The following is a 23442-nucleotide window of genomic DNA, read 5'->3' on the forward strand; positions in this document are numbered from 1 at the left end:
ATAAGACAAAGGCTAGAATCTCAGGCCGACTATTGCACTTAATAGATGAAGGAAATAAAGCCAAGAGAAAATGATAGGCTTGACAAAGTCAACATAACTTGGCAATACAGAGAAAAATAGACCCAGATTGTCTAGTTTCCAGTTCTGCGGCCTTCCAAGATCACAGTAGACTTGGTATGGAATAGTTGACTCAGAAAACGACATTTCTTTCGCTTCTGCTGACAGGTCTTGGCGTTCTTTCAGGGAGTCACATTGTTCAATTATCAGTACTTCTGGTTCAGTGGAGAAGGATTACTCCTAATCCAAGAGTGGACATGTAGCACTGTAGAGATGAATAGCCGTATTCCACCAGTCTATACTGTTCGGTGTGTGACTGACATGAAAGTCAATTTGCTGCAGGTAGATGCAATTCTATAAAAGTTGCTGGAACTATGAGGAAGTTTCTCTGGGAATTGTTAGTCATGAAATAGGTCCTAACTTTGATTCTCTGGAAGTCTCCAAGTCTGAGATGGACTTAATTTTAGAATAATAAACAGAGTTGTTTCCCTGATTTCTTTCTCAATGCATTTGTTATATGAATATTCAAAGGCTACTAATTTTTATGTATTAATTTGGTAGCCTACTATTTTGTTGAATGTATTTATCAGCTGTGGGGTTTTCAGGTAACATTTTATGTATAGAATCATTTCTTCTGCAAATAAATACTGCAAATAATGTACTACTTTGACCTCTTTGCTGCATCTGTCTACTTTATCTCCTTTGTTTGTCTTGTTGCTTTAGAAAAGACTACAACTATTACTATTTGAACAGGAGCAAAGGTAATAGATACCCTTGTCTTGATCCTGATTTCTGTGACAATTTTAAAAGTTTGTCTCCATTTAGCATGATATTGGCTCTGGGCTAGACATATGTTGTGATATGCCTCTGTATCCCTAGATTCTGTAGTACTTTTGTTGTGAAAGGGTATTGGGTTTTGCTTAAGGCTTTTTATATCTAAGGAGATGATCATGTGGTTTTTGTTCTTGAGTCTGTTTGTGTGATTGACTACACTTACTGAGTTATATCTATTGAACCATGTCTGTATCTCTGGAAGGAAGCAAACTTGGCCTTGGCTGGATAATCTTAGATTCAGTCTGCAAGTATTTTTGCCAGTTTTTGCCTATGTTCATTAGATAGACTAATAATTTTCTTATTTTGGAGTCTCTATCAGGATAATACTGGCTTCATAGAATTTAAAAGTATTGATGTTAATTTTTCTTCAAAGTTCTGGTAGAATTCTTTGCTGTATACAAATGATCCTTGACTTTTTTCCATTGGGAGATTTTTGATTATTTCTTTTATCTTATTTGTTATTATAGGTCTATTTAAGTTATTTATTTCATTTTGGTTTAATTTTTATTGTATATATCATACATACCTATAATTTTACAGATCATATATCAATATTGTTTAGAATTTCTCATTTAGTAGAATATAGTTTTGGGGTATATAACCTTTTGATTCAATGAACGTTCAGTATTTGCTATGTTACTCTTTTACTTATGATTGTATGAACATTGGTTATTTTTCTCCCTTTATTTTGGTTATTTTGTTGGCTTATCAATCTTTTTAAAAAAGCAACTTTTCATTTATTTGATCCATTATATTCGTTTTTCTTTTTTATTAATTTCCTCCCCGATTTTGAGTCTCTCTACTCATTTTCTATTTTGGTACATTTTTATTTATTTTCTCTCCTCCACCAAGGTTTTTCAGTGCACTGTTCAATTGTTAATGTGAGACAGTCACTGTTTTTGAAGTGGGTACTTAACACTATGTGCCTCATAGCACATATGTTGGATTTTCATTTTCATTCAGTTGTAGGAATCTTTAAAAGTTCTTTCTTGACTTCTATTATGACACAATTTTCATTGATTAGTGTGCTCTTTTCTGTCTTTGGGTTTAATGTGCTTTCTGCCATTTCTATATCCTGCTTTGTACATTTGTGGCCAGATGACACCCAGGACATTACTTCAGTTTTCCTATGTTGGGATTTTCTCTGTGCCCTAATATATGGTCAGCTGTGGAGAAAATGTCATGAAATCATAGAAGAAAGTATATCACAGCTGTTATTATTATATTTTGGAGTTCACTGAATATATTTAGAATTAATTGCTATCTTGGGCACCAGTTAAGTTATTTTTCTCAGGATACATTACAATGGGGGCATATTGTTTTGGTTATGCAGGTCATTTTGTTTTTCATGACAGAATGCATATAGAAAAGTCAAGTTGGTGTTTCTTGGTATGGATATCTAGTCTACCATTGTTGAATGGGTTTCTTGATATTTATTTGTCGTTAATTCAACTTGTCAAGTTTTGTGACCCAGCTGAATACTTCATAAGGTTCAGTCTGGGGGAAATTCTGTGTTGCTATACCAATGGGTTATGGTTAACTGTAACTTCTGAGCCCAGGATAAGACACAAGTACATACCAGATCCCAGCTATAAGTTCTTCTCATTTACAGGAAGGAAGGTAATTTGACAGCAGAGTATTCAAGAAGAAATAAGTTTGAGGGTAGGATTGAGCAATGGACAAAGCTGATGGTTCTTAACCTTTGCACACTGTGAGCACCTGGGAAGCCTCAAAATGATCAACTTGATGTCATATCTCAGACAAATCAAATCAGATTCTAACTAGTTGAAGTAGGTCATTCCCTAGTCAGTTGTGGAGTTGAAGACTGAATAGGAACTCGTTGGTCACAATGGAAGGAGGGCAGCACAGAATTAGTGTCAAAATAGAAAGGCTTTAGAATAAGAAGTGGACATAGTTAGTAGAAGAAAGAATACTGTGAAGTGTGAAGATTAAAGTATGAAGTCTGAATTGCATTTTGAGTCCCTATTTATACTCTTCTCACTTTCACTTCCTCTATAATGAGAATCGCAGTTGAGAGCATGAAAAGGAATAATTTAGCTTTCTTAACTTTGACCTGGCTTTGGGATTCTCTGTCACCATAGAAGGAAGAGGACTCCATAGGGTGATATAGTATTAAGTATGAATTCCACAAGCCTTGTATGATTCTGCTCCTTCTTGCCCAGCTGACTAATTGGAAGATGAGAGGCATCTGCATTCTGCTTTCTCCTATTGCTTCAGCCATCTGACAGACAAGGGCTAGTCTCAGATCTACCCAGCTAACTGGAGGCATCACACCCAGATAATGGAGCTCAGCCAATATCAGAAGTAACAGATCTGGATCTAACCTAGATTGTTCATCTGCAATAGCCCAAGCTAAATAAATAGTTATTGTTTTAAGTCACTAGACTTTAGGGTGGTTTGTTAGCTAGCAATGGCTAACTGATATAATTAGATTTAGAAAACTTTGAGATAATTTCATACAACATATTTTGTGAGTCACTGGAGTCCTTCTAAACAATAAGGTCTGTGAGAACAATGCTAACTAAAAATAACCTAGTTTTTTTCTGTTATATCATTTAACTCCTCTTCTTTTTCTATAATTACCGAATTTCCTTGGTTCAAATCCAAGACAAGGAGGCTTCTGGGTATTGAAAACTGTCTGTATTGGTAGATATAAAAACATTCAAATAAGCAGGCTTTGTTTAATTTTATTTGCATTTATCAGAAGTGAATTTTTGAGTAAGAGGCTCCAATATATGTTTTTGTTCTTTTACAATATGTGCATATGATCATGCTTTCCTAATCCAGGGCTACAGATAACTTACTTAAGGTTTGTTAGACAGGGCATATGAAGAAATTCTTACCTCTTTTATTTGTTTCACATCTGTAGGTATGTGTACATGTGCATATGTGTGAGTTTGTGCCTATATATGTATATTATGATGCATTTTTTTATTGCCAGCTTTGAAAAGTTCTCTGGGAGAAGAACCATTTTTCTTTTCATGAAATATCTCTACTACATCTTCTAGTGTGGGGGATTTTCTCTCAGGGTCCCAGGACTCAGTCCTTCCCCATCTGAGCCTTTCTCTTTTAGTAAGGATGCTGAGTAACTTGTTGGGCACGGGTCAGGGTAAACGAGAAGCATGATAAATGTGCTCAGAGTTGCTGACAGCTGATGGGGGCAGGGGTCCATTATATATTAACTAAATTTGAGTACATAGCCATCTTCACAGACATTTATACCAGAGTCTCCAGATGTACAATCAGTTAGTGTGTGTACTTATCACCAAAATACCAAGGTTGGGAAATGGAAATTAAAAAACAAAAACTTAACCTTTTTTTTATTTTAAAACCAGTCATTTGCTAAGTTCCTGAAACATTGAGTTTCTGTAAATAAATAAGTCTTTGCCGAGAACTACATTGTTTTCCTGACTGGTGGGTAGCGGTTCTGTCTGCCCACTCTGCCTGCATTATTCTCCATTCTCCCTACAGAGGACACCAAGGATCCCACTGGCTGGGGACCATTAACTAGTCCCTGAGAATAGTTCACAGGCCCATGTAAGAACCAGTGTCCTATTGTAGCACTGAAGGTGAATTAGGGTTTAGAGAATGACTTTCATTATCTTTTCTCTCTTCGCTGAATGATCTTGAGAAAACCAATTAAAGCCTGTCTCAAGTAGGGAACAAGGGATTTGGAGGTAACCATTTTCATGCTCCCTGCTCCCCTGTAACTATTTTTCATAGCAGTAACTAGGCAGTTATGAGAGACAGCACCACTTCCTTTATTATTTTTATTTCAAAAGCTGTAAAGTATCAGAAAAAAAAGGACATCTGGTGTTTCTCTTCCCTTCCTCATCTCTGCCCTCAGCTTAGTCGTTAATGTCACAGATTATAATAGGATAATATTTTCAATTGAATGTTAATTGCGAAATAATTTAGAGTTACTTCCATTTAGCATGTCTTCAATGGAAAACCTTTCTATAGGCTTTGACTTGTGGAGTGGGGGTACTCATATGGACTTTGAATATATTATGTGACACACTGGCTTTTAACATTTTTATCAACTCCATGAAGCTGTCCCCACAGATTCAACAAAGCAATTACATGATTATCCAGAGTGCATGGTTTCCTTTTAAGAGAAGAATTTCCTTTTTGGGAAAAAATTCTGGTCAACTTTGGGAAGGCTTCAGCAATGATTGATGGGATTCAATTGACCCATTTGTTATTTGTTTAGACAAAATGAATTTTCTATCGATTGGTTGTCCCCTCTGATTGAATTAATCTTTAGAGTGGGATGCAAGCATGGAAAAGTGCAGTGATGAGAAAAGTATCTTTTTTCCCTGGGAAGGTTTTAGAAGGGGCTTTTTTTTTTTTATCACCCGGTCATTTGTCATTCTGTTTTTGCAGATGGTGCATCACCTCCTGAAGTCCCTGTCATCAGATGTACATTTTCTAGTTTGAGACGCTTACAAGGACAGTAACTCATGCAGGGAGCTAACTTGTGCTATGTGATGTTGACTTCTGCTGTGCTCATGTCATGCCTATGAGGTAAGTTACTGTAGCATTAATTTGGATCACTCATGACATTTCTATTCTAACAATCCCAATCTTGACACATGCAACCTAAGCACCATTTTCTGTATGTTCTTACCTTATATTTAATCTACAATATACACGCAGAAAAGTGAACAGCTTGCTATATTTGACAAACTGAACAACCTCATAACCAGCACATAGATCAGAGAGATTTTTGTCAGCCATTGAAACTCTTTGGTACCTTTTCTAATTGAAATTAACCTGACTCTAGACTTCTGACATCATGCCTCAGTTTTAAGTTTTGGTCCCAGGATGATGTTCTTTCTGTGTTTCTGGCTTCCTGGGGTCATGTTGTGGGACTCATCAGTACTCTCAGAATTGGAGGTTATCCTCCTCAGTGCTGTGGAGTATTCTGTTTTACTCATCTACCCTGGTCACGTCTTCATTTCCCACTTCATGTGGATTTTGGGAAACTTCTGATTCATGAATAATACTACTGGGAATGTTCTAAGTAATACCTGCCTACAAGTGAACAAACGTGTAGTACCACATGCTTCCCCTGGGGATATGCCTATGTGTGAAATTGCCAAGTCATTGGTGTCCATTTTTAAAATGGATAGCATTAGAGTCAAAAGGCAGAATGACCTAAGCTACAAAATCAGATTACTGTTTTGACACCTGATGCTATGGAGGAGAAGTGAATATTCATAGCAATACACCCTAGGTCCTGGGAGTTCACATTGCTATTTCCTGCATCTGAATGGCAAAATGTTGAAAGTATATTGAAAGGGTCATGTTCTACAAAGTTGCTCTCAGCCCAGTGTTCTTGCCACATAAACCCTGTAGCCTACCCAGGAGAGTGTGATGGGAAGTGGCCTCAGCTCCCTTTGTGTTCTCTTCCAGCCCAGGTTGCTCATCTGTCCCTATGCCCATCTGAGGTAATAAACTGACAGTTGTCAAGATGAATCACGACGCTTTTTCAGACACACAGGAAGACCAAGTTCGTGACTAATTGACAAATCCTCCGGACACATGATGAGGCACCAAGAGCCATCCAGGCAAGTTCAGGCCTGAGATATGTACCTCTGGGCTGGAGAGGAAAGCAGTCATTGGCAGAACAGTTGTTCTATTTGATTTGCTAGCTTGGGAGACATGCCATACCTTTCTCTCCATTTGTATTTCAAAAGAATGTATGAGTTTAGTTTTGCCCTTTGGTGTTTGTTTCCCTGCTTATGAGTGTGCTCCGAATCCAGGCAGTGTATGAATAAAATGAACTCCAAGAAAACTAAGAGCCCCAGGTTAATTCCAGCAGCCTAAGGCTTGGCCTTCTTCTTGTCTTTCACTGTCTGCTGACTCCTCCCACCACTCTGTATAGATGTTGCTGGATAAAAATGGCAGAGAACTTGGCAGGGATCAAAAGAATGGAGACATAAGGAGGGACACAGTGCTTCTTAGGGTGGTAGATACTGATACCCATGTAAATGCTCTTCTCACCCTAAGCTTCTGGGGAAACAACTTTTGAGGAACCCCAAGCCAACCCCCTAAGACAATTCTTTAGAATCATGGAAATGTATGTGCTAGCCAGTTGAGAGCAGAACATGTTTGCGAGCACCTATGTGTCACCAGTTTCATATGACTGCTGTGGAAATGGCCTTCACTCTGCAAAGAGTGTATCTGATAATTTCAGCTGTAAGTAGGTATTTCCTCTGTGTATGCTGCCTGACATTTTAAGTTCCCGGAATTGGCTTTTCCCTTTGAAACATCCTTCAGATTGCACAATTTGCTCAAAGGAAAGAGGAGACAGGGGCATAAACCAGTTGCAAGGGTCTGGACCATTTCATTCTCACCTCCTGAAAGCACCATGTTTGCTGTAGAAAAACTTTCAGAATGGACTCAATTAAGCCAAGACAGTTTGATTTAACTTGTTTTTAATTGTAACTGGTTATTTTTCCTGGCATGAAGCCATCTAGAATTTCATTTGTGTATGTTTCTTCAGATAATCTCCATCCACATTAATAGTTTTCTAAGAGATATTCAGAATATTAAAGCGAGAATTGCTTTCCCCTTTCCTGACATAATTTGGTAAGGAGATTGGAAAGAATTCTCTTGATAGATTGTGGAGAAGGGGGTTCAAGTCATTTCTATAGATCAATTAACTGTGTCCAGAGGTCACAGTTGCTTCCTATAGAACTAGAGGCTCCAACAATGGTGTACCCTATCTGTATATTCAGAATGGATCTTCCTGACACATAAGAAATAAAACCATAATAAACTTATTTATTATGTGATAAATAGTTATAATACACCTCACACCCCAAACATCATAACTAGCTAACTTGAACACTACAGTTATATTAGCCTATAGTTACAGGCTATAGCCTATAGTATAGCCTGATACATTAGCCTATTATATTCTATATTGCTGAATGTAGTCTTTTGTAATTTGTTGATTACTGCCCTGAGAGTATAGAGACAGAGCAGTTGTATAGGCATTCTTTCCCACTATCATGCAGGCAAAATGTCATAGTACGTTGGAGACCGCAATTCATTCTTTGTATCAAGAAGGGTTCCTCACCATCTCTGATGGGAGAAGAGTTAGTATAAAGGATGAAGGAGTTAGTGTTAAAGGAAACAGGTAGCATTTGCCTCTTTTATAATGTTTGCAAAGTGTAGTCCTAGAGTAGCAATATTAGCATTGTTAAGACATTCTCTCGGGGGCTAGGCAGATGGCTAAGTGGGTAAGGGCATTTACATTGCAAATATCAGGGATTCAGTTTGAATCTCCAACAACCACATACAAAGCAATGCATGGCTGTATGTCCCTGTAACCCCAGCAACTGGGGAAAGACAGAGGTATATGCTCCAGCTGAGCTGAAATAGTGAGGTTCTTATTGAGACTCTTCTCAATAAGACAGAAAGTTATAGAGGAAGACACCAATATTGTGCTCTGGCCTCTTCGTAGCGTCATAAGCCACATACATTTGCAAACTTGCATGCATCACACAAATATAGCACACACACACACACACACACACTCATACATACACACAAACACACAAACACAGGCATGCATGCATTAACATATATACACACAGCCATCAAATTTCTTTTCTTTCAGACTCAAAGCTATTATGGGACTGGTCCCAGTAATTTTTTTTTAATAAGCCTTCCAGATAAGAATGAAACAGGCTACAGGACAGACTCCAATTTGTATTACTTTTACCAGCCTTAAATATAAAAACCATAAACATTGAAATTATCCAGTTATTTTTCTTTGCCATTTGCCCCTCCCCCCTTTGTGGTGGCGGTAATTTGTACTGCAAGTAAGATGACAGGACTAAAATAAACACACATAATATCAGCTGGAACTTTCTTAAGCTGGCCCCGTTTTCTCCAGGGAGGCAGACAGAGGAGCTTCTGTGTGAAGTATATTGAATATCTGTCCATTCACCTTGTATACATGCAAAAAAGACGACTAAGTCTTTAATCATAGTTCTGCGGCTTCCATGCCTTCTCCATTGGCTTTTACTGTTGATTGTGTGAATAAAGTTTCTTGCTGTCTTCTTTTTTGTTTGCACTTTTTTCTGTTTCTTTGCTTCTTTTTGCCTCCACCCCTCTTGGGTCATAGTTCCTTCACAACAGTGTTTGCTCCCCTCCCTACTGATTCTTTCTGGAAACTTCTCTCAGGGGAGGCTTCATTACCTTAATTATGAGACTTTCATTTACGACAACATAAAGTTCTGGTTACAACAAAAGAGGATAAGAGTCAAAGAAAACTGTCCCCCTGATGATTTGTCAACAATGGGGGCTCTTGCACAGCTTGACTAGATGCCTGACAAGTGCAGGATGGCAAGACTCATGCTCTCTAGGCCTAACTGATGGATGAGTGAGGATGAAGGAGTCAGGATAAATCACTGGCATTTTAGGATAAAAGTATTAGTTTTATCTGAAATAGCCACTCTATAATGCAATGACAAACATAAATTCCTAAACTTAGGCCTCAATCTGTGTTATGAGGAAACCATATGAGACCTTGAATACCCTTCAGGAAAGGTTTGCACATCAGTCAACAAGCCCTGGTTCAACACCAAAACTTATTTTCATTCCCTAATTTTTCCTTCTGCTGTCTTCAGAGCCATAAGGAGAATGGCAGCAGTGTGGGCTGAAGACTTGTGGTATGTGGGACTGGAGTACGAGAGTCCTCTGTCCTCAGTCACAACTCATTCTCTGCAGAAGTCTTTACAGGAGCCCGTCTTTAACTAGAACATGTTTATATGTGATGTTAGAAGTCACTAGCAACCCAGGGAAAAGTCTCCACCCACAGCACTTAGTTCTTCCTTTTTTCTCCTCCAGACAGAATGAGTCTTTTATTAGAATGAAGGACAAAATCTTATATCAGAGCCAACTGATAGGCTCTAAACTCTGCTGCTAGGTTCACTAGACTATCACCATTCTTGTTATTTATTTTTCATTGAATCCTTTTTGGTTTTAAAGTCCCCTTACACACACACACACACACACACACACACACACACACACACACACACACACACACAATGGCAGAGTCATCAGTTTGTTGAGTAAGGTGATGTGTATTACTTCTCAGATGCGTGGCATTTTTATCAGTCTAGAATGTTTCCTGTTGTCCCCTTTCACTCCCCGACATCTCTGTCCTAGGAAACCACAGCTCTGATCTCCATCACTGTAGCTTAACCTTGCCTGTCTTAAGCTTTCACACAAATGCAATCATACAGCACATACTTTTATGTCTGGCTTCTTTCACTCAGCATAATATAAACATCCAAACGTATGCCTTGAGCTAACATTTTCTTTGAAAGCAGAAACCATGGGAGAATTTCAAGCTCTTTCAGGGAAGGAAAGCAAAAGCCTGGCTTAGTGACTCCAACCAATGCTTTTCTCCTTTACATCATTGTGTAGTACTTTTCTGTATGAGTGTTCCCAATTCTCAGTTGATGAATATTTGGGCTATCTATATTCTATAGCCATTATAAATTAAGCTTCCATGAGTATTTAAGTACATGCCTTGTGTGTTTACATGCATATATATTTTGATTTCTTTTGAGTAAGTGAATACCTAAGGATAGTATTACTTGCCTACATCTGACTTTGAAACCAAGAGTTAATTTGTTTTGAGGGTAGTGTTCACAAATCTGTATGAAGATTCTAGCTGTACCATGTCCTTATAAAGAATGAGATCTCACAAAAAATATATGGGAAGTCTTCCAAACTTTTAAACAAAATCATTTTATGTCTGGGTATTTTGTCTGCATGCAGATCTGTGCACCATGTGTATGTGTGCGTCTGGTGCCCAGCCAAGCCAGGAGAGAATGATCAGTCCACTGGAACTGGAGTTACAAATGGTTGTGAACTGCCATGTGGGGGCTTAGCATCAAAGCTATGTCCTCTGGAAGAGCGGCCAGTGTTGTTGTTGATGCGACTGCTGCTACTGCTGTTCTCCCCCTACCCCCTTTCCTCGTCCTCATCCTTGTCCTAGTCCTCCTCATCTTCCTTGTCCTCCCCCTCCCCCTCCTCCTCATTTTTTCTTATATAGTAAATAGATTTCAAATAATATATGCTTGTTATGGTTTCCCCTACTTCTATTTATTCCAGTTTCTTCCCATATCTTCCTCCCATCTGGATTCATACTACTATCTTTTATTAGATAAGGGATAATATAATATAATATAATATAATATAATATAATATAATATAGTATAATGGGTAAAACAAAACTATCACATTGGAATTGGATGAAATAAACAAACAGGAGGAAAAAAGCCCCAAAACAAATCAGAAGAAACAGAGACCCACTCCTTTGCACACTCAGGAATACCATTAAAAGAGGAGGCCATAATATACATGCAGAGGACCTGGTATAGATTCATGCAGACACTGTTCATGTTCCCTCAGTCTCTGTGAATTTGTACGTGTGTCAATCTTATTAATTGAGAAGGCTTTGTTTGTTTTTTTTTCTTTTTATACCGTGTCCTCCCCCAGCCCCTTTGTTTCTTAAGTCTCTCTGCGGGTCTGATTGTGGGTTTCTGCATTTGTTCCTGTCTGCCACAGGAAGAAGCTTCTCTGATAATGGACTTTTTTTAAAAAAGAGCAGTAGTATTTTTTATGGTCCCTGGGCTATCTAGTCTCAGGTTCTTGGTCATTAAAGGAGTGTCAGATATGGGTTCGATCTAATGCAATGGGTCGTAAGTCAAATCAGATACCGATTTACTACTTCTAAAAGCTTTGTGATACTGTTGAACTAGCATATCTTGCAGGTAGGATACCAGTGAAGACCAAAGCGTTGTACCTGGGTTAGTGTTTGTTTGTTTATTTGTTTGTTTATATTTATTTATTGCTAGCATTCACAGTACCACTTTGTACCAAAGGTAGTAGAATTCAGGGATGAAGGCTCCATGTAGGCACCATCTCAACTTCTCCATGTTCAGTGAGTTCTGTAGGTGTTGTCTTTAGCAATGGGGCTTGCCATTGGTATGTGGAGAGCAACTTCTAGTCTTGGATTGTTTGGGGGTTCTTTATGAGACTCTTTTGGCCAACAAGTCACTTAGATTACTTCACTCTCAGTACAGGAAGCTTCATTGGGTAACAAGAGATGGCCAGTTGGGGCTCTGTCTCCCCCATTATTTGACAATTTCAGTTAGAGTATCTTTACATATGTATATATTTTAGGAAGCTTCTACTGCATTAGGTTTCCATGGTACCTCTTAATTGGCCCTTAAGTTTAGCTGCTTCTCTCTGTATTCCCCTTCTCATCTTCCTCTTTCTTCCTCCTCCCCACTTAATCCTCTAGTACAGCCTCATTCCTATGCATAATTATCTATTCTATGTCTCTTTTTTAGTGAGATCTATTTGTCCCCCAAGGCTCCTTACTCTATAACTAACTTCTGCGGTTCTATAGATGGTAGCTTGGTTGTCATTGATTTAACAGCTAATATTCACACATAAGTGCATAGTTACCATGTATTTTTTTCTAAATTCTAGCAGGATGTTTTTTCCATCCATTTTCCTGCAAATTTCATGATTTCATTGAAAGAAAAACAAACAAAAAAAACAAAAACAAACAAAAACAAAAACAAAAACAAACAAAAACAAAAACAAAAACAAACAAACAAACAAACAAAAACAACAACAACAAAAACAGTAGCCAGTGTCGTTAACTGCTGAGACATCTCTCTAACTCCTATAAATCTTGTCTGTTCTAGTAGGTCTCTATGGCAACTTATCACATGCTCCAGTGTCCATAAGGTTGGCTTTCCAGTACTACTTCTTCTTTTTTTTTTTTTCTTTTTTCTTTTTTTCGGAGCTGGGGACCAAACCGAGAGCCTTGTGCTTGCTAGGCAAGCGCTCTACCACTGAGCTAAATCCCCAACCCCTCCAGTACTTCTAACATGGGTTGGTCAATGTAGCATGTGAGGTTAAGTTGTAGAACTAAATCCAGTATGATATATATCTATCATCAGGAGTTAATTCCCAAAGGCTACCCATTACAGGCTTGTGATCAAGTTATGAAATTAAGTGGTTACTCTGTGTTTTCTTTAAGTTTTCATCTCCATCAACATTTAAATGTCTTTAATCAAGGCACTAACTGAGGGAAACCTCTTACAGTGAGTGTATATCAGACTACCACCAACTTGGTAGTTGTATATTCTGTCACAGTTCTGGTGGCCCAAACTCTAAAATCTGCTTCCTCAACCAAGATTAAGGTTTCTGTGGTGGTTTGAATATGCTTGGCACAGAGAGTGGCACTATTAGCAGGTATGGCCTCGTTGGAGGAGGTGTGGCCTTATTGGAACAAGTGTGTCACTTTGGGGATGGGCTTTGAGACATTTTTTCTACCTGTCTGGACAGTAGTTTTCTCTTGTTTGCCTTTTGGACAAGATATAGACCTCTCAGCTCCTCCAGCACCATGCCTACATGGACATGGACTTGCTTCCTGCCACCGTGATAATGGACTGAACCTATGAACCAGTAAGTCAGCCCCAAATGCTATCCTTTATAAGAGTTGCTTTGATCACGTGTCTTTTCACAGCAATAGAAACCCTACCTAAGACAATGTTTTATGGCCATGCTGCCTGATAAGGCACTACTAGGAAAGCTATTATTTTCTTCTTCCGCCCAGTGAATGATTATGCAATAACTGTTTCTCCAACTTTTAGATAAGTATTTAATCTGTGAGAATATAATTTAGATGTTATTCATCTAATATTTTCTATCTATGGTAACATTTTCTTTTTCTTAAAGTTGAATGACAATAGGTTTTGTATAAGTATATAAACAAGTTTTTAATCTATTTGTTCCTCCCTTGATAGACAGGAGTTCTTCTCTTATCTGTCTGTTAATAATGTTCATTGAGCATACTCAACCTTATTGCAGCTGACATTTCTTAGCTATGGCAAGCTCTCTCCTACTTCTACATGTATAGTCTTCATTTTTGACTGTTTCACCTAGTCAACCCTATGCTTTTGTTTATGTCTGTTGCTAAAATTCTTATAGGATCATAGGTGGCTTTAAAGTCATCACATTGGAATGGCTGAACCCGGCAGGGATGATGACTTCTCAGTAACTGCATAGAGGCCACCGCTGCTTAGTGCTTTTTCCGTGGAATTGAGTGTCTAAGAACAAGGGCTTGTTTTGGGCTGTGGAGGAGAATTTAACCTGCAGGTGGGATGCAGAAGATTATACAACAAGGAAAAAGATATGCAGCCTGAGAATGAACTGTAGCCTAATGTTCATGCAAGTAGAAAATAGCTCTGATTCTAACATACATCCTCTATCCCCAAACCCAAGCCCATAGGCAATTAGGAAGAATTGTATACAATTGGCTGGGAAGAGGAGTTGAACACTCAGGTGTGCATCCCATGATCCTCTCTGTTCTTTCCTTTTGAGATGGAAAGTAGTCAGGCCTGTCTGTGATGAGTTTGAGAGCAGGCCCAGCCGAGCTCTTGAAGAGTTCCAGAGGATTGTAAAACAAGGTCTTACCTGGGTAATCTGAGATCATCTCCTTATCTCAAAAACACTTAATTATATTACATCAAAAAGACTTTTATTTCAAATACACTAACATTTCAGGTTCCAAGGATTAAGCCTTCATATCTTGGTGGCAGATCAGGGTGGGGATTTTTTTAGCCTACCTTAGGAATTTAGCTTAAGGCTGTTTGTTACTAAATCAAGGTTCTTGACCTCTTCTGAGAAAGTGGGGTGGAGGATACTGAGAATAGAAAAAAAGAAAATGCTCAGATTTTATCAGGAGTTTCTGCAGGTTCCTATGATCCTCTACAATCTGTCTGTAAATACAACAGATTAAACATGCCAGTATAGTAAATACTTTCCAATCTGGGAACACTGGACCACGTAATCTGTTCACACTTCCTTCTTTGCTCTCCCCTTCTCATGGATTCCTAACCTGAAACAGGTTTTCCCTTCTACTCTGGTTGTTTGATCAAGTGTCTTATGTTGGCCAATAGACGAAAAGCAGAAGTGACATCACATCAATTTGATATTGAGGCCTTCATGGCGTGACAGGCTTGTCCTGATTGTCTTGAGGCTCCCCTGTCTATCATGGAAAGACCTTATTTCAGGTACTTATCAACTCTGTTTATTGTCAGCCTGGAGGGAAGACTGCGGAACAAACTTGAGCTTCTCCCAAAGCTGGGGGCGTCCAGAAGGCCCAGACAACTCCTAATGAAGCAAGTTTACCTGAATGTTTATGAGCATGAAGTAATTTTTCATAGTTGTGCTTCAATGAGATTTGGGGGATGTTTGTTGGGTAGCAGTGACACAAGAGCTGAAGAATGCATTGTGCTGTATTTGCATATCTGCCTGCTTTGCAGCTCTAGAAAGTTGTACTGGATAATGTATAGAGAACCTCCAAGTGCCCATTATTATGTTCTCATAAAATCCTGGACTGCCAGTGAATATGCCAGCTCCTTATTTCTTTTATCTTGATGGTCCTAGAACATGTTTCTAGAGGCTTCTCTAAGCCAATTTCACTAGACCTTACCAATATGTAAAATCATAATCAGCCAGATAGCTCCTATCGATAAGATAAGCCAGATAAGCGACATCAAATTGCTTATAAATTCAAAAACAAAATAGGCTAAATGAAACAGTTCCCTCTGTCATTTAAAAGGGAACCTTAATTTTGTGACAGCCAGGGATAGAGGAAGTGAGAGATGCCTGGATTTTTTTCCCCTAGGATCGGGAGGAAACCTCTTTTAATATTTTGGCTGTTGCTGATTTCAGGAACTTACTAAAATGCTGTAAAGGTCCAGAGAATTCGATGGTTCAAATCTCAGGATCAGCAGTTGGAAAACATGCAACAATCATGCTGCCCTCAGCAACGGACACTGTGGGCAGAGCTTTGCTTCCATTCAATGTAAGTGTCTGTGGAACTCTGTGACAGACAAGTGTATCATAGTAAAACCAGAGAATAAATGTCAAACAAAAACTCAGTGTGCCTTCTCCACAGACTTCACCTAACGGTCGTGATTTAATTAGCATAGACTTTCTGCACTCACTTTCCTTATTGGGATCAGTGGTAGTAAGTTATAGCTGAGGTCTGAATCTAGAGAAATATCTATTACCATTGGTGTGAATTTTTTAATAAGATTGTTTTGATGGAATGATGGAAATAAAAACTATTCACAGTTTGTAGTTGTCTTAAATAGCTTTGCAGGATCATATTTTAGAGTTCCTTCTTAATATTAAAAAAAGTGTTTGGCAGGGAATATGAAGAACTATTCATGTAAAGACAGCATTAAAGCTGAGACAGCACTGATAGCCTTATGAAGAGAATATAAGTGAATTGGGAGGCTGGCTGCCTTCGAGATGGCTGTATTTCTCATTTATGAGGTGGCTGGCAGAGCAGCCTGGCTATCACGTCCAGCCGTCCTTACCTGTAGCCGTGAAGGTCTGACCGTTGTTCATCTGGATATATTTAGGGTCATTAAAATGTAACAGATACAGAAGTGGTTCTGTCCCATCCATTTAAGGTTCCCAACATGAATTATTACTTTCTATGGTAAACTTAAAGCCGTGCCTGTTTTGTGTTAATGCTAAATGAAAGTGGGGAAGTGAAGCTGGGAAAGATGCGAAAGTTCACTGCTGCAGTAAACGGGAAAAGAAAGCAAGATGACCTTCCACTTGCCAAGGGGCTGCCAGCGCTTGCCTTTGATGTTGAGATTGTCCAATTACCATGGACTGCGAAAGATGCTCTGCAGTCAGTACATTGTCATTTCCCCCTGCCCTGAATACTGTAGTGTACTTCCTGCCTTAGTGAAGCAAGATAAATTAGGTCCTAAGTCTCCATGGGAAAGGGTACAGTTTACTCCATGCAATTCCACCCTTCTATTCCTCCTTAGCAAACACTGAGAGACATTTTACTAGCAGGTCCTTGTCTCACATTGGAGTTCAAATTCTTAGGCTTTTGTTACTTTCATCCTCTTCAAGAATTCTCTCTCTCTCTCTCTCTCTCTCTCTCTCTCAGAAGCTAAATGCTACACTTCTGCATTTAAAGTAATAGTGACTCAGGAGTACTCCTGTTTATTCAAGATGCTAGGAGCTAACTTCATGAACATAACAGCTATATGTAACTGTTATATACAACCACATTTATTTATCTTGTCATCAGGCGAAGAAATACTTGGTAAGGTTTGTCGGTGGGGGTCACAGATCTCCCTTCTTCTCTGTTGAATACGCATGCCAAGAACAGGCCCAAAAGATGGACTTGCCACAGAATATTCACGTGTATTTGTGTCTAACATGGTCAGTTCAAGGCTAGTGAGGTCACCCAATCTGGGGAAAACAGATTTGGTGTAGGAGACCCATGTCCTCGTAATCAGCTTTATCAGGCTTGTTCACCTTTCCCAATCCACATTATGAAACAGCTAGCATGATATTCATTCACCATTATTTTCCACTAACATGAACATTAGTTTCTTTCTCAGGCTACATCTTTGTCCTTGGTCATAGACACCTGCATCCCAGCTGCAGGTAAAGCTTTACTCCACAGCCAGAAAACTCCTGTTCTTAGGGGTTCAGTACCTTGGAAAAGCACTGAGCAGTCACGACTTCCATTACCCCTTCTATCTATAAAGTCAGTGTCTCAGTTGCTTTTCAGAGTTAGCCTAAATCTTCGTCTCATTTTCCATTTTGGGTTTCTCTCCCAAACCACTTTATGTTTAAATCCCTGACTGGAATGTCTAGTACCAGTGTTTGAAGTGCTTAGACCCTACTCCACATTGATATAAGAGCCAGATTCCCCCTTTCAGAGGCTTCACATAGTCACTAATTATAAACAAATAGACAAACAGACAAAATAAAGGGAGTTACTTATTAGTGAATTTATGCTAACAAGAATCAAATAGTCAAATGACCAAATCTTTCTCCAAATTGGTACAAATATTTTTATATTATCATTTATATAGTTGATATGCAGTAGAATATTACTTTATGAAGTTATATATTATAATAATAGAATTAATTTATTTATTATGTATCCATTAATTTATTAATATACTAATAATTAAAATAAAAATGTTATCAGGTAATATTTCTAACATGAAAATTCATGATTGTTTTCCAGGATGGGGCCAGGAAGAAAGAAGCTTAAAGTTGGCAGACATCTGTTTCTTTCTGAAGCTCAAGGATTTCTAGCTTTATTAGGAGCAATTCCTCCCTCCTTTCTGCTTCATGGGTAGACATCATATCCAATAACTGCTAATTTTTGTTGACTTAGTTGACTCTCAGCTTTGTACACAGGAGTTTTGCATAAAACCCTACGTTACATATTTAAAAATTTGTTTCTATTGCCAAAGTGAGTCTTTTTGTGACATAGCAGTTGTCATTGACACATCTTTATTTACAAGGTAAGAAAGTTGAGCTTTGATAAACTTAGTCTCTTGCCCTGGTCTTTAAATAAGTAAATGACAGCCAGAACTAAATTCTAGGTCTACCTGGCTTACGATCTTCTTTTCTTGAATTTGTTTTTCTGAACATTTCAGCTGATCTCACAGGCTTGTCAGAACTGCAGTGAAATGCCTTGATGGCTAAGATCCCCTGAAACCATCCTCAGTGAGCAAAGTTTGCGCTCACAAGCAAGTTGGGTTGCTGTCTATAAATCAGCCACATTCAAAGAGTTTATTGTTATCTCTTAGACTTACTCTGTATGGCCCAACCTGTACCAACTCACCATTGCATCTCACTGTTAGTTAGCTCATTGTTTGATCTGAAGACTACTGCAGTCCTAACCTAGACAGACCTCAGACACTTCTTAACTCTACCGTCACAGTCCCAGCGTGATGGAGGTGTTACATTCACATGGAGATAATTCAAAGAACAGAGGATTCTAAGAACTGTGTAGAGCTGGTCAGAATTTTGGCAAAACATAATTTCCATTTACTTTTAAATAAAAATCATATTTTTTTCTCATTATTTAATATCCCCCAAAATTATAGTTTAATTAATGATCAAATATTTCTTACTTTGCCTACTTTCCTTATAATAAGTCTCACTTTATAAAAAAAGAAGTCCCATTAATAATGTTGCCAATGAAGAATCTGTTTATTTATGTGCAATAGATGTTACAGATGCTAGCGGATATTGGCTGAATTTGTGATGCAAAAAAGAAGTTACTTCGCCAAGATCTAGAGGCACAGAGGCTTAACTCAGAGTTCAGATATGTGATGAGGATGAACTGAGTTTTCTGTGACACCAGGATCTCCAGTTCAATATGATTTCACAGCAGATTGAGATTTTTTTTTAATACTCTGAATGCTTGTGTGGTTTTCTGTGTTTTTAAATCCAACAACATATTTTGCTAAACCGAACATGAGAGAATACAGTATTTAGAACATAGTAGGTATTCAGGAATTGCATGCTGAATGAACACAGCAAGGACAGGAACCTTCCAGATAAACCCAATCAGCTTCTCTTTCTTTTTGCTTTAAGGCTGTATTGTGCAATGTTATCCTCAAGTCAACCCTAAATCTATTTTCCCAGAAGCAGTGAGTGGTTTTCTACAAGCATGCTATTTCTGGGATCTTGTTTGGCTCTAGCTTTTTTTTTTTTTTAAGAGCCTCAACTTTCTAGAATTGAGTAGCAGCTGCTTTTTTGAATAATATGTAGGACTACACATGCTTTTTCTCGCCCTGTTTCTTTTTTTCCCAGCCTCAGAGGGATTGACATCAAGGATTGTGATTAATGGCAGTTGAGTATTTCCCTTGCCCTCCTCCACACATTTGCTTTGTGCGCGTCTTTCTTTAAAACCATCCATCTCCATCTACGTCTTGTTTTCTTGTGGGCTCCCCCCTGCAATGAGAATCTAATTCTCATGAGTTTGCTTGATTGCCTATTAATTTATTATCTAAAATGATTCTTTTTTCCACGAATTTTGACACATTGATTATTATGTTTTGCTTCTTTATGGATGGGAATTCATTCATTGATTGTCTTCTATAAACAAAGTGGTAAATATCTTCTATATTAGTTTATACATTTTTTTAAAGATAAATACTATTTGTCCCCCAAGGGCAAAGCCAAGGTGTTATGAAGTACTTTGGGTAGATTCATCACTGTGGCTGGATCATTCAAAGCTCATTCTCTTTCATATCTGTGTCTGCTGATATTGAAGATGTATAATGTCTTGTCATTTTGTTAGTGGAGGTAGTGTCACCATTTTTGCTTATGTATTTGAGAAGCACCTAAGTGGGAGGCAGAAATGAAGCAGCTAAAATGAGCCAGAGCAGTGGAAAAGAGAAAGGTCAAATTTCTAATTTCCTTCCAACTTCTAACAAGGCCATCAACACCACTCAAAACAGTGAGATTCTTTTCTAACTTTGCATCAGAAAATTCCAGTGCTTTAATATTCTTCCAATCTTCTCTGCAACCTACTTCTTCCAACAGGAGATTCATGAAATACTGCACTTTTGAAATGCATGCTTATGCATAGGTCATACACATGTCTTCCCTTCCTTGGACAAATAAATCTGTGTTCATCCGGCCACATTTATCACTGTTCTCTTTCTTTGACCAACACCCTGCTGAATGGCCTCACTTATCACCTTGTGGACACTCCTTGCTACCTTCCACCCATGGTATGACCTGCCCCTGACTCTCTAATGCTATCAAATTTGCCATGATAAAGATTACCCCTAGCCTATGCAGGGTTCCTTTCATCAATCCATCTATAGCATTTGATGTGACTGATATCATTATGGCTTTATTAATTTCTAGGGCTGTATGGCATTCACAACATGTATTTCTTCTCATGGATATTTAATAGCCTCATTGTTAGCTGTTCAACTTTTAGCACTTAGTGTTTTCAGGTAACCTTTCATCTGCAATAAAATTCATTCTTCTTGACTACTACGACAATATTCTAAGTGCCCCTCTTCTGGGATTTAACATTCTATATACTAATGCTTGCTTGGTGTTTCTATAATCTCTCTGTCTTCTCCAACCTCTAGACCTTCTTTTCTTCCTATAATCCCTCTTTCAGCATATGGCCTCATTATCTGACTATGTGAACCAATATCTAAGAAAATACTCCCAAGTCCTGTTTTGTCTAATCAAGTCAATCTTGTCTCATCCTGTCAAGTCATGTGCCTAGTTTTCATTAGTCTATCCTCAAGTACTACTTGACCTTCTTGGTTCTTTGTTATATTTTTGTATTTTTCCATACCATTTCTTAGTAGTAGCTTAAAAATTGATTGAAGAATGATCTTTCTGCCTTTATTTCCCCGTTCTGTAGCACACATCATACTAGAGCAACTATTCAAAGGGTAAAATGTTGCAACATTTACTGGCTTTTCATTATTTTGTAGTTTCTTCCTCATAGGCACCAAATGTAGCATAGTACATGTTAAAAGAGATTTCCTGGTCCAGTCCTGGCCACCTATCTAGCACCATTAAGCATCTACCATTGGCAGTCTCCTCAGTGCTAACCCTCTACACTGTAAAATCATGTTTAGTTTCTTCTCTGCTAGGGAATTCTGTTCTTTCCCTCCTAAGCCACTCTTATATTTCAAGAGTCCATTCATGAAGTTCCGTGGCTATGGAAGTAAAGAAAATCCAAGTTGGGGGAGGGAACAACAGGATCAAAATACACTGTATGAAAGAAAATTAAATAAAAAGTATATTTAAAAAGAGTCCATTAATGAGTAATTTATTGCATGTAGTCTTCTAAATCCATAATCAAGGCTAGGAAAATCTATCACAATGTCTGGCTTCAAGGAGGAGTTCAATGCATAGTGAACTCTTAGACTGGTGAGGATGCTCACATCATATTCTTCTCAATTTAGGCTACTAATTTAAGAGGGCAAATACTTTATGAACAATTTCATCATTTCCTGAACAGCAATCTGTACTATGTTCATCTCAAACCAGATCCTTCTTCTTTCCTGTGACTCTTGAATATTCTACAAAGGAGAAACCAACACTAGCAACAATAGTAGTTGCAATAACAATCTTGTAAGCATTAATCATTCAGAGGAGAGAAGGAGATAGGTGTCACTGTAAATGGATCAAATTCTCATTATTCAATCGAGGAGTTAATGGATATCACACAGAAATAGTGGGATAAGCTTATTTTTCAATCAGTTATGCTGGGAACCACTGAATGGATCTGAACTGGAAATGATGCATGGGTTATTTTTGGGAAGGGATAGGAGAGGAAGGAGACAGGGCGATTTTTGTCATGCTATGTTTATCTCCATTTTAAATACAACTTCACTGTGAGAGCTTTGTAACCTAAGATAGGCAAAATGAAAACAGGTATTAATTTTCTTCTCTCCAGGATGATGCAGTCAATGGGTTGATAAATATCTAGATACTTTGTGATTTCAAGTATGTTTCAAGTACCTTATTATTGCATTATTATTACTCAAATAGCTCCTGTACAGATTAATGACATGAATCGTTTTCTTAACCACATCCTATTTTGGGGTCAATTTCTCTTTGTAATGCTTGTCAGTATTAGCATTGTGAGGACAAATTGGTTTGCACTAATCCATGTAATGTGGCATTAACAAAGTACAATCTACATGACTGATTACATTCTCCATTGGTGTGGACATAGAAGTTTCCTGGTAAGCCTTCATAAAATTTTGTCCTCTTTTGATATGTTTGGTTTTATTATTGTTGTTGGTTGTCATAATCTTACAGAGACACTAATAATAGATTGAAACAAGAATATAAAATGAAAACTTGATGTAATTAGAAAGGGAAAAAAGAAATGTAAAATAATAAAATAATGCAGAAACAAAATAAAAATAAAGATACGTATTATCGTGACTTACAATATTTAGAAATAATTTAACAAATATTTAAAAAGTATTAGTCCTGAATTCCCCTTTAACTAAAATGCTTACACAATTGCTTTTATGCAATTTTCTTGAAAATTTTGTTTATTATAATCTAATTTATCACAATGTGGCCTATTTATGCATTTCATTTACATTTATACTATTTAAATTTTATATTGTATTTATTTTATATTTTATAAAATAATATATTTTATAAAATAATATATTTATAATATATTTTATATCATATTTATATTATAAGCACTGTATTTACATCATTTCCTCTATCCCCCTCAAACTTTTATTTTAAAATTTATTTATTTATTTTTATACTCTAGATTTTATTCCCCTACCTGTCTACCCCCTATCCCCCTCCCCACAGCTCCACATCCCATACCTTCTCCCCCAGCCCATGTCTCGACAAAGATGTCCCAACCCTACTCACCCCACCAGATCTCTAAACTTCCTGGGGCCTCCAGTGTCTTGAGGTCAGGTACATCTTCTCTGACTGAACCTAGACATGGTAGTCCTCTGCTGTGTATGTGTTTGGGGCCTCATCTCAGCTGGTGTATACTGCCTGGTTGGTGATCCAGTGTCTGAGAGATCTCAGAGATCCAGTTTAATTGAGACTGCTGGTCCTCCTACAGGGTTTTCTTCCTCTTTAGCTTCCTCCATCTTT

At 37.9% G+C, this 23442-nt stretch overlaps 1 long non-coding RNA gene across 1 annotated transcript; it reads left to right on the plus strand.

The window, feature by feature from the left end:
• Positions 1–299: 299 nt before the first annotated feature.
• Positions 300–20464, plus strand: LOC134486451 (uncharacterized). The gene is made up of 6 exons (XR_015683828.1): positions 300–399; positions 5299–5439; positions 6331–6485; positions 15069–15149; positions 15706–15838; positions 18047–20464. It is a non-coding gene; the product is annotated as an uncharacterized LOC134486451 (long non-coding RNA).
• The last annotated feature ends 2978 nt before the right edge of the window (positions 20465–23442 follow it).

This window comes from Rattus norvegicus, chromosome 3, assembly GCF_021556685.1.
Source record: "Rattus norvegicus strain SHRSP/BbbUtx chromosome 3, alternate assembly SHRSP_T2T, whole genome shotgun sequence".
NCBI classification, from domain to species: Eukaryota; Metazoa; Chordata; class Mammalia; order Rodentia; family Muridae; genus Rattus; species Rattus norvegicus.